The sequence below is a fragment of the Rhinopithecus roxellana genome, chromosome 9 (assembly GCF_007565055.1).
Source record: "Rhinopithecus roxellana isolate Shanxi Qingling chromosome 9, ASM756505v1, whole genome shotgun sequence".
Lineage (NCBI taxonomy): Eukaryota > Metazoa > Chordata > Mammalia > Primates > Cercopithecidae > Rhinopithecus > Rhinopithecus roxellana.
In genome coordinates, this window is record NC_044557.1 from 88,864,048 (window position 1) to 88,876,760 (window position 12,713).

Consider the following 12,713-nt stretch of genomic DNA (forward strand, 5'->3'; position numbering starts at 1 on the left):
TCACACTATAGAACTCATTAGTTAGTATCACACATGCATAAAAAATAAACTTATAAACCATTGGGAGAAATCATAGGATGATACCTTTGCAATGTGAGAGTAGACAAAGATGTTTTAGACAGGATATGAAATGCTATAAACATAAAATAACAAAGATGAATTAGACTATATCAACATTAAAATCTCTGCCCCATCTGAAGACATTATTAGAAAAATGAATTGGTAGTCACAGATAGGGAGAAATTATTCACAACACATATTTTACAAAGGACTTGTTTCCAGAGTATATACAAAACTCTTACAATTCTGCAAGAAAGAGAAAAACAATGCTCTACAAATGGAAATTGTTTGAAAAAAGAGTTTATAAATTAGCAAAACAAATGAACGTTTAACATGTGAAAAGATGTTTGACTTCAATAGTCATGAGGGAAATGCAAATTAAAGCCACAATAAAATACCACTGCACACTCATTAGAATGAGTAAACTTAAAAAAAAAAAAAGAGAGAAAAAGTGATGGGTTGATAGGTTCAGCAAACCACCATGGCACACGTTCACCTATGTAATAAACCTGCACATCCTGCACACGTATCCTGGAACTTTTAAAATCAAATCATAGGCAAGGGCAAAGACTTCATGACTAAAGCACTGAAAGCAATGGCAACAAAAGCCAAAATTGACAAATGGGATCTAATTAAACTAAAGAGCTTCTGCACAGCAAAAGAAACAATCATCAGAGTGAACAGGCAATCGACAGAATGGGAGAAAATTTTTGCAATCTATCCATCTGATAAAGGGCTAATATCCAGAATCCACAAAGAACTTAAAAAAGTGTACAAGAGAAAAACAAACAACTCCATCAAAAAGTGGGCAAAGCACATGAACAGACACTTCTCAAAAGAAGACATTTATGCAGCCAACAAACATATGAAAAAAAGCTCATCATCACTGGTCATTAGAGAAATACTAATCGAAACCACGATGAGATACCATCTCACGCTGGTTAGAATGGTGATCATTAAAAGGTCAGGAAACAACCGATGCTGAAGAGGATGTAGAGAAATAGGAACACTTTTACACTGTTGGTGGGAGTGTAAATTAGTTCAACCATTGTGCAAGACAATACGGCGATTTCTCAAGGATCTAGAACCAGAAATACCATTTAACACAACAATCCCATTACTGGGTATATGCCCAAAGGATTATAAATCATTCTACTGTAAAGACACATGCACAAGTATGTTTATTGCAGCCCTATTCACAATAGCAAAGACAGGAACCAACCCAAATGCCCATCAGTGATAGACTGGATAAAGAAAACGTGGCATACATACACTAGGGAGTACTATGCAGCCGTAAGAAAGGTGAGTTCATGTCCTTTGCAGGGACATGAATGAAGTTGTAAACCATTATTCTCACCAAACTAACACAAGAACAGAAAACCAAACATCGCACGCTCTCACTCATAAGCTGCCTCCCAGGTTCAAGCCATTCTCCTGCCTCAGCCTCCTGACTAGCTGGTATTATAGTTGCCTGCCACCACGCCCGGATAATTTTTATATTTTTATTAGACACTGAATTTCACCATGTTGACCAGACTGATCTTGAACTCCTGACCTCAGGTGATCCTCCTACCCTGGCCTCCCAAATTGCTGGAATTACAGATGTGAGCCACTGCGTCTGGTCCGTGATTCATATTTTAGATCTTGTATGACTTGCCTGTTGTTCCATAACAAATTACATCATAATTTAGTGTCTTAAAACATTAAGCATTGATAATCTCACACACCTGACATCTCTGTTTCAAAAATCTGGTAGTATGTTAGCTGGGTGGTGCCACTTTCTAGGCAATCCATAAACATGCCTGGAAATGGGTGCTGTTCATTTACAGGAGGCCCCAGTCTCTTGCCATAAGGACCAGTCCGTAGGGATGCATTAGCATGCTTATGACATGATAGCTGGTTCTGCCAGAGCAAGTAATTCAAGAGACAGGAAGGTGGAAGCCACAAGGTCTTCTGGGTCTTAGCATCAGAAGTCACAGTTGCAATTTTCTCTATATACAGTTGGTCATGCAGGTCCGCTTCTCCACCCAGGGAGAGCTGCACAAAGACCTGGGTACCAGGAAGCCAGGCACATGGGGCATTTTGGAGACTGACAACCCAAGACCTCTATTCAAAACTGTCAATATGTTAAGCATATAATTTTTAATTAATTTGAATGAATTAAGTATATAATTTATTCATATTAATTCAATATCTAATAGTTTTCTATTTCCTTTTTCTCTGTACTGTTCCATGGACAATTTCAATGGGGCTGTCATCAAGTGGGTCATTTGTTTTTAGTGTATATAATTTTGTGGTGATTGATAGACACTAAATCAAATGAAGCTGAATTTAGTATATATTCAAAGGGGGGTTATAGGCAAGAAAGGAAAGGTAATCAGAGAAGTTAGTCCCACTAACTAGCTCACAGACAATCAGCAGTCAGTCAGAGATTTTCAAACTTCAGGGATATTTCTACAAGGATGTCAAATCAGTTCAAGTGTTACAAGTGAGAGGACTGTGGGGAGCCCCTGTCAACTGAGGCAGAAGACCCCAGCTGCTTCCCTTTGGAAGGCCACGTGCTCTGTGAGATCTGCCCTACTGCTGGACCCAAGACCTGACTGAGGATGGGTCTTCTCCAGACTCTAATCCATACTCCATCTTGGACCACCCACACTTAGACCACCCACTCCCACATCTGTTACTCTATTCCCAACCCCACCTCAGCACCCCTAGTTCCCTGATTCAGGGCCCTGACATGGCCAGGGATGCAGAGTCCCAGTACTGGAGTCTGGTCCTTGCCCATGCTACAGAGATCACCCATGGTCCACCAGGCACCCCACCTGAGAGGGGCACCAGGTTTAGTGCTGCTGCCATGGCTACTGCAACCACACCCTCGCCGGTCCCTGAGCAGCCTTTGTGCTCCGCTTGCTGAGGGTCAGGAGACACCCTGACTCTCCAGGACTTTCCCACCCTTCCTTTTGCTTCCGGCTTGTGGCTACAGCTACAAATAAACAAAACAAAACCTCGTTTTCCAGAAAAAAAATATTATTGCTGTTATGATTTTTAATACTTTAATCATTTCACTCCTACACTGTGTACCACATTCTAGCATGATTGCTGTTCTGCGTTAAACATATCCCTCAGTACCCACCTTTGAATTTTACAAAAGAACGACTTTTATACAGCAGAAGTTTGGAGTGTTTTTTTATATACAGTCCATTCAATCCTTAGAACAATCCTATGAAGTAGGCAGATGTTGACTTTCCATATACGAAAGATGAAATAGTGAGACTCTGATGGGCTTTATATAAACTGGCAGAGGTCATATAACCCATCCAAAATAAAATCAGTCTTCATTACTAGAACTTTTGATGCCAAATCCCAGATTTTTGTTTTATAACAAAACATCACTCCTTGTCATGTTTTAATTTTAGTGCTCATCTTTAATCCTTGCTACCTAGCTTTTGTTTATTGTTTTCTTTTTTTTTTTTACCAGTAGCATATAGTAGAGCCAATAGATTTATTTTTTAATTAACTGTCTGCACGTAGAAAATGTAATTAGCTGAATTTGACATGGTTATATGAATCAGCGTCAGTTTATTCAGGTATTTAAACATTTATATAGCATTTACTGTGTGCCAGTTTACTCTTTGAGAATGCAACATTGAGCATATTATGTTAAATAGCCTAAAAAGGCTCACTCACTTTTGTTTTGCTTTCTTCCCCTCCTTTCCTTCCTTCCTTCCTTCCTTCCTTCCTTCCTTCCTTCCTTCCTTCCTTCCTTCCTTCCTTCCTTCCTTCCTTTTCTTTTCTTTCCTTCCTTCCTCCTTCCTCCCTCCCTCCCTCTCTCTCTTTTTCTTTCTTTCTTTCTTTCTCTTTCTTTCTTTCTTTCTTTCTTTCTTTCTTTCTTTCTTTCTTTCTTTCTTTCTTTCTTTCTTTCTTTTCTTTCTTTCTCTCTCTCTCTCTCTTTCTTTCTTTTCCTTTCTTTCCTTCCTTCCTTCTTCTTTTTTCTTTTCTTCTATTTATAATAGAATATTTTGATAATACACAAAATTAGAAAGGATATTTATTAAACCCTATGCACCTATCACTCACATTCAGTAATATGACCATTTTGCCAATCTTATTTCACATATCTCTCCTGTATTTTAAACATTATTATTATTATTTTTAGAACAATATTTTTGCCTTAGAAACATCCAAAAGTGACTGTGCAATATATGCCCGTAAGAAACCTGCACTGTATCCCCTAAATACATAGAAATAGATTGTTAAAACATTATGTCACATCATGTGTTAGCATAAATAAAAATAAAAATATCCAAACTCATTTAAAAAAACATACACATAAGTAAATTAAAAATAAAAAGTGTTCCTGGTCAAAGAATAATAATACAATTTAAAAAACAGATGAATGAAGGAAAGAGGGAGATGGGGAAGAAGCACAAAAGTAAACTATGTATGTAAAACATTTTCAAAAGTTTTTTTTATGTTCAGTTTATCATTTTGTTGCTATTCTTTGTGGTAAACATTTTCCCTGATCTGCTGTAAAATCCAAGTCCTGAAGTCTGCATTTCCCAAATTTAGTGTGATTCACACATCTCACAGTTTCTGTTTGCATGGTTAATGTTTTTCCATCCTCTTATCTTTTACCCTAGCTATGTTTAAATTTTAAATTCACCTCTTGAAGACAGCACAGATTTATATCTTGAATTTTAGTCCAGTTTTCATTTCTTAGTTGGATATTTAGTCAATTCCCATTTAATTTAACTATTTGTATGGTGGAGCTCGAGCCTGTCTTATCATTCATTTTCTCTCCATTTGCTGTTTGTCTTACTAGCTTTTTATTTTTCTTTGTTCCCTTATTCTTGCCATTTTTTGAGGAATTAGAGTTTAACTAAATAATGTTCTAGTTCATTTACTTTACCGACTTTTTTCTACAAGTTTTTTCCCAATGTTTGATCTAGCGATTTCAATGAATATTCCTAATTCATTAAAAGCTAATTAGGTTAATATTATGTTACACTGTGTAAACTATAATAAACTTACAAACTAAAATTCCCTTTACCCTGTCTTTCTGCTATTTCACCATGTAATTTATTTTTACAGATGTTATAAATTCCAAACTGCAAGTTAACATTTTACCTTACAGCAGCAACATATATTTTACGGATATTAAGTAAGAACAATATATGAAGGTCGGCTTTAATATTTATCCCCATAGATACTCTTCCTCAAGCATTTAGTCCTCTATAGATTTGGTTGCCCTTCAATCCCAGTATAATTTCCTTTACACAAATAAAACTTTCTTTTGGCATGTTATATAACGTTCTGATGATGACGAATTCTTTCAGATTTCAAGTCAATATGTCTTTATTTTGTCTACATGCTTTGAATAACATTTCTACTAGATATACAATTCTGGGTTGATATATTGTTTTAATCGCTTTGAGAATATCATTCTATTGTCTTCTGTTCTTCATTGCTTCTGATTAAATGTCAATTACTTTCTATTTTATTTTCCTTGCATGCAGTAGGCCTTTATTCTTTTTCTGGCTGCTTGTAAAATTTTATCTATTGTGTTCAGTTTTGCTCAAATGGGCCTGAGTGTAGTTTTACTGCCATGGTGTTGTTTTTCTCGGATCTGTAGATTGAATTTTTAAAACAAATGTTTGGAGGTTTTGGCAATTAATTTATCAATATTTCTCCTTTCCCACTCTTTTTCTCATCTCCTACTAGGACTGTAACTGCATGCATGCTCATCACTTGATATTTCCCCAAAGGTGATTTTTTTTCTGTTTTCCTATTTGATTATTTGTATCGATCTGCCCTCAAGTCTACTGATCTTTCTTTTCTATAATCTTCAGTTTTCTGCTCAGGCTGTTCATTGAACATTTCATTTTAAATAGTTTGATTTTCAGTTTTATCATTTCCTTTGGATCTTTTTTATTAGTTTTTTTTTTTTTCTAAAAATTTGCCTTTCTCATTATGTCTGTTTTTTTCATTTAAGTTCTTTGACACATTTATGATAGCTATTGTAATGTCTTTGTTAAGTCTAACATTTGTGTCATTTTTGTGTTTGTTTCTGCAGATTCATATTTTCTCTTGATCATAGTTCTTTTTGTGTTTGGAAATCTTTTAAAATGATGTTGAATGCTGTGAGTGATTGATAGTAGGGGATCTAGATGATGCCTTCCTTTAGATGGTATTATGTTTTTCTGTGGCTTAATATTGTTAATTAATGATATCTGATATTGAACATCTGGCTTGGTATTATTCTTTGTTGTATCAATCTGCTCCATCATCCTATATTATGATGTTTACTTAGGATGTCATCCTTTACCCTTAATGTGTGATGTTTTTAGAACCTCAACTCTGAATGAGTTGCTCATTAAGTATTATACATACTGCAAGGCCAGAAATATAGCATATGGTAGCTCTGCAATATCTTCAACATATCTGTTTAGCTCTCATCCCTGCAGCTAACACTCTCTACTAGACATTGCAAAGTTTAATCTACGAAAATGCAGGCCAAGTCTTGAACAAGAACCTGTGGAAAAGTCTTATGCCTGTGTCTTTACCCTCATCTCTCTCCCCTCCAGTGCACAGTTCACGGTGTGAAAGCTGCTTCAGTATCATTAAACTCTTTTCTCTGCCTCATTAGCTCAGTGGAACTGCCATTCTCTGTTTGGGTGTTACTTAATTACATTACAATCCACAAAGTGCCCTCAGGTAAAAAGACATGGCAAGATGGGACTCATCTAGTATTTCCATTCTCCTGGGAATTACAGGACTTTGATCTTATCCTGTTGTCCAAAGCCTGGTAACTATTTTCTCAAATACAGCGTTCAGTTCTATAGTAATTTATATTTGCATCTCAGGGGTTGTGATTGACTACTTTATCCTGACCAGAAGCAGAACTCCAGGATTTAAACCAGGTAATTTACTACAATACAGGCAGCATCTTCAATGGCTTCCATTCAAGGAATCATTAAGGAATCTAAACGAATTATTGCTATTAATTTTCCATTTCTTAGAGGGTGTTTTAGTAAGTGTTAGCTGACATTTTTTAATGTCATAGATTGTTTAATTTAAACAATAGAAATTTATTTTTTTTCACAGTCTGGAGGCTAGAATTTTTTCGACCTAGTTTGCTGATGGACACCTTGTGTCATCACTTGGAAAAGAGACAGCGAAAGGCAGGGTGGGGAGATAGAGCGAGCGAGTGCATGGTTTCTGATTTCTATGGTGATTAAATACATTAATCTCTTCATCTATATGTGCATTTACATGCATCAAATGTTTATTCTCCCCTGTGCTGATGTTTATGTTTTTCTTAGGAATTCTCAGGCAAGGAACCTATTGGTATGAGTATAAGCATGTGAACTGTCTTAGCACTTCAGATATCACTGGGTCTCAATTTTAGAGCACACAAACCCATATGTATATACACACTTTATAGTGTGTATATACACACATTTATATATACACATCATATATATATATATAGAGAGAGAGAGAGAGTCTATAATACTGATATGGTTTGACTGTGTCCCCACCCAAATCTCACCTTGAATTGTAATAATCCCCACGTATCAAGGGCAGGGCCAGGTGGAGATACTTGAATAATGGGAGTGTTTTCCCCCATGTTGTTCTTAAGGTAGTTAATAAGTCTTATGAGATCTGATAGTTTTATAAATGAAAGTTCCCCTGTACAAGCTCACTTGCCTGCTGCCATGTAAGATGTGTCTTTGCTCTTCATTCACCTTCAGTCATGATTGTGAGGCCTCCCCAGGCATGTGGAACTGTGAGTCAATTAAACCTCTTTTCTTTATGAATTACCCAGCCTTGGGAATGTCTTTATAGCAGCATGAGAACAAACTAATACAGTAAATTGGTACTGGTAGAGTAGGGTGCAGCTCTAAAGGTATTCAAAAATGTTGAAGGGACTTTGGAACTGGGTAACAGGTGGAAGTTGCAACAGTTTGGGGGGATCAGGAGAAGATATAAAAATGTGGGGAAGTTTGAAACTTCCTAGAGACTTGGAGGGCTCACAAAACAGGAAGATGTGGGAGAGTTTGGAACACCCTAGAGATTTGTTGAGTGGCTTTGAGCAAAATTCTGACAGTGATATGGACAATAAAGTCCAGGCTGAGGTGGTCTCAGATGGGGATGAGGAACTTGTTAGGAATTGGAGCAAAGCTGACTTTTGCTACGTTTTAGCAAAGAGACTGGTGGCATTTTGTGCCTGCCCTAGAGATCTGTGGAATTTTTAACTTGAGAGAGATGATTTAGGGTATCTGCCTGTAGAAATTTTCAAGTGGCAAAGCTTTCAAGAGGAAGCAGAGCATAAAAGTTTGAAAAAATGTGGAACTTCACAAAGCAGTAGAAAAGAAAAACCTGTTTTCTGGGGAGAAAATCAAGCCAGTTGCAGAAATTTGCAGAAGTAACAAGGAGCCAAATGTTAATCACCAAGTCAATGGGGAAAATGTCTCCAGGGCATGGCAGAGATAATTGAGGCAGCCACTTCCATCACAGGCCCAGAGTCCTAGGAGGGAAAAATGGTTTCCTGGGCTGAGTCCAGGCCCCCACTGTTGTGTGCAGCCTTGGGATTTGGTGTCCCACAACCCAGTGGCTCCAACCATGGCTAGAAGGGGCCAACGTACACCTTAGACTGTGGCTTCAGAGAGTGCAAGCCCCAAGTCTTGGTGCTTCCACATGGTGTTGTGCCTGCCAGCACATAGAAGTGTAGAATTGAGGTTTGAGAACCCCCACCTAGATTTCAGAGGATGTATGAAAATGCCTGGATGTCCAGGTAGAGGCATACTGCAGGGGTGGAGCCCTCACAGAGAACTTCTACTGGGGCAGCATGGAAGGGAAATGTGGGGTGGGAATCCCCACACAGAGAACCCACTGAGACATTGCCTAGTGGAGCTGTGAGAAGAGGGCCACCGTCCTCCAGACCCCAGAATGGTAGATTCACGGACAGCTTGCACCATGTGGTGGAAAATACCAGCTCATGAAAGCAGCTGGAAGAGGGGGCTATTCCTTGCAAGCCACAGGGGCTGAGCTGCCCAAGGCTGTGGCAACCTACCTTTTGCATCAACATGACTTGGATGTAAGACATGAAGTCAAAGGAGATAATTTTGGGACTTTAAGGTTTAGTAACTGCCCTATTGGCTTTTGGACTTGCATGGGACTTATAGCCCTTTTGTTTTGGAGAATTTCTCCTATTTGGAATGGGTGTATTTACCCAATGCCAGTACCCCTGTGGTATCTAGGAAGTAACTAACTTGTTTTTGATTTTACAGTCTCATAGGCTGAAGGGATTTGCCTTGTCCAGGTGAGATTTTGGACTGTGAACTTTTGAATTAATGCTGAAATTAGTTAAGACTTTGGGGGACTGTTGGGAAGGCATGGTTGGTTTTGAAATATGAGGATATGTGATTTGGGAGGGGCCAGGTGTAGAATGATATGGCTTGGCTGTATACCCACCTAAATATCACCTTGAATTATCATAATCTCCACGTGTCAAGGACAGGCCCAGGTAAAGATAATTGAATTTTGGGGGCAGTTTCCCACATACTGTTCCCATGGTAGTGAATAAGTATCACGAGATCTGATGGTTTTATAAAGGGCAGTTCCCTGCACACGCTCTCTCTTGCTTGCTGCCATGTAAGAGGTAACTTTACTCATCTTTTGCCTTCAGCCATGATTGTGAGGACTCCCCAGCCATGTGGAACTGTTAGTCAGTTAAACCTCTTTTACCTGTAAATTACTCAATCTTGGGTACGTCTTTATTAGCAGTGTGAGAATAGACTAATACAAAAACAGCTATCTAGACCACGTGTGTGTGTGTGTGTGTGTGTGCATACCTATACTGCATATGTGTGTATGTATGCTTGCTTAGGGATGACTTAGTTTTAGTGGGAAATCTGGAACAACTATATGTGTAAATATATATGTGTGTGTATATATATATTTATATATGTATATATTTATATATATATAAAACAAAAATTTGAATGCAAGTAGCATGCTATTTAAGAAGTATTAATTAGAATTTGTAAAAAAAAAAAAAAAAAAAAAAAAACACAACAACGCTTTCTTTGCTATTCACTTGGGAGGAATTACCCAGCTATAATTGGGCATAGGAAGAACTTTAGATTATGAGGTTACATTACAGCAGGTGAGCATTATGTTTAGAAAAATAGATACTGTCTTTATGAGTTGCTCTAGAAATACTTTCCTCTCTTCAACCCCTAAGTTTCTGCCAGAATTTAAATGCCTTTCTAAGATGTTGAATTGTGCTATTGGCAACGCTACAAAACTGTTCTGTGCTCAGGTGAGCAGATGATATTACTCAGATCTTCCAATTTAAAAGATTCACAGGAGGACCCTACTAAAATTAACCTCTATAAACTGACTCCCATATTTCTTTATTGCTCCAACATTTTCCACTTGTGTTTTTAACTTTCTGATGAACCTTACAAACTGGGTGTTCTACTGGTTTCTCAAATACATTGTGTCTAAAGTTGGATTTATCTTTCTTGCCTGTCTAATCCTCTATCTTGTTCAATTTATGACACTATCACCACTTCTATTATTCAGACTTTAATGTATGTACAGTAGTCTTTTTTCATTCCCCTCTACATTGCTTTTCTCAACTAATAAATAACATTTCTAATTCAGCTACTAATTTCCTCTGCCCCTTGACTAATTTCCTAAACAGTCTCCACTATATCAATTTCCCTTTTGATTTATTCTAAACATACAATCAGTTCACTTCAAAGATAATAGCAGTATAATAAGAAGATGACTAAATCAAGAGACAGATTAGTCTCAGTTCAGTCACAGATAAGATTTAAACCTTTAGTATATTATTTACATTCTAACGCCTCCAGTTTCTGTTTTGGTAAAGTAATTGTGAAGCTAAACCATTTATGTTTACTGATTTTTTCAGTTCATTCTTATTTATTGGACATAAAATATGTACTAAAAGTACAGAGAGTATAGATTGTGAGAATTAAAGAAAGAGGAAAGAAACACGAAAGGTGGCTTACCAAAATCCTTAAAAACTCTTAGTCTGTAAGACAGTGTGCCTCTGACCTAACTTGGCCAGAAGGCTCTTCTCAGGTTTCTTTTCTCTCAGGTTTCACCTTTCATGTTCCTTCCCTCTCTCTGTACTTCTTACATTAAGCCATTTTTGCCCTTAAATTATGTGTTACAGAGGGATCACAGTCTGTTTACTTCTTACATTGACAAATATTAAAAAGTAGATACCACTGGATGGTATCTCATCCAAATAAGTGCCATTCAACAGGCACTTATTTATTCTTTATCGTGTCAAAAATGTTAGGCATTTCAGAAAGAGATGAACAAAATAGACTGTCCTTAGTAGAGGTGCTATGTTGCAGTGATAAAGTCTGTTCTTTTAGTAAACTCTCAACAAATATGTTATATAAATATGTGTGTATGCCTATATGTGTAGTCAAAATATATATTCAATATATGTTATATGTATATTTGTACATATGGCAAATGTTAGAAAAACAGTATATATTTTATCTCACTTTGCTTTTCTAACATTAATTTGAATATTTTTTCATATATTTAATTATACATAGTTTACCAAATTCCCAATTTAAACCATATAAAAGAATGCAGTTCCAATTGTTAAGCACTTACATTGTTTATAATTATTTGTCCCATGAATAATATGAAAATGAATTTTCTTTAAAATTGATTTCTAAATGCATCTCTGAGTACTTCATGGGAATACAGTAAAAGAAATTAATACCTTGAAACTTCCAATCTGTTCTGGATTTGTGCTAATAAAATTATAATGCAAGCTGTATATATAATTCTAAGTTTTCTAGTGGCCACGCTAAAAACAGTAAAAAGAAGTAAATGAAGTTAATCACTTCTTGGCCTTTTGGCTAAGATCAAGTGAAGAAATAAGTAAAATTAACTGTAATAATTTATTTAACCCAATTTATTAAAATATTTCAATGTGTAATTATTCTTAAATAATTAAAAAGATATTACATTTTCTAGGTTTTATGGCACTTTGTCCTTAAAATTGAATAAGTGTTTTACACTTAAATCATAGCTCAGTTGACTTGCTGCCTTTCAAGTTTTCAATAGCCATATGTGGCTAGTGGCTATCTCATTGAACAGCACAGCTCCAAACTGTATAATCAGAATGAAAGCTTCCACAGAGCACAGCTGCTTAAAAAATTTATATTTACACTTCCGGTACCTGTAATAGTGCCTCATCCATTCACAAACACAATCAATATTTATGGAATGAGTGTATAAATGCACAAACGTTGGCAAATTTCAAACCCAACTTATGTAAATTTCGTTACCTGTTTATATGATTGCTGGTTGCCTAGCTCTCAATACATACTTTATTTATTCAAATATTTTCTAAATGTAGAGGAGCATACTGCTATGTCACCATCATTTAATATTTATCTTTCTTATTTATACGATCTCAGTCATATGCCGTACAATAATTGACCATTTGCGTTTTAATTTTGTTTATATTTCAGCTCCACTACTAATTATTTAATTGGGATATTTGTGTTATTTTAATAATTACTTGTATTTGCACGTATCTGTCTATGTACCCATATTGTGGCCTTCCTTGCTTTTGTGGCAAAAGT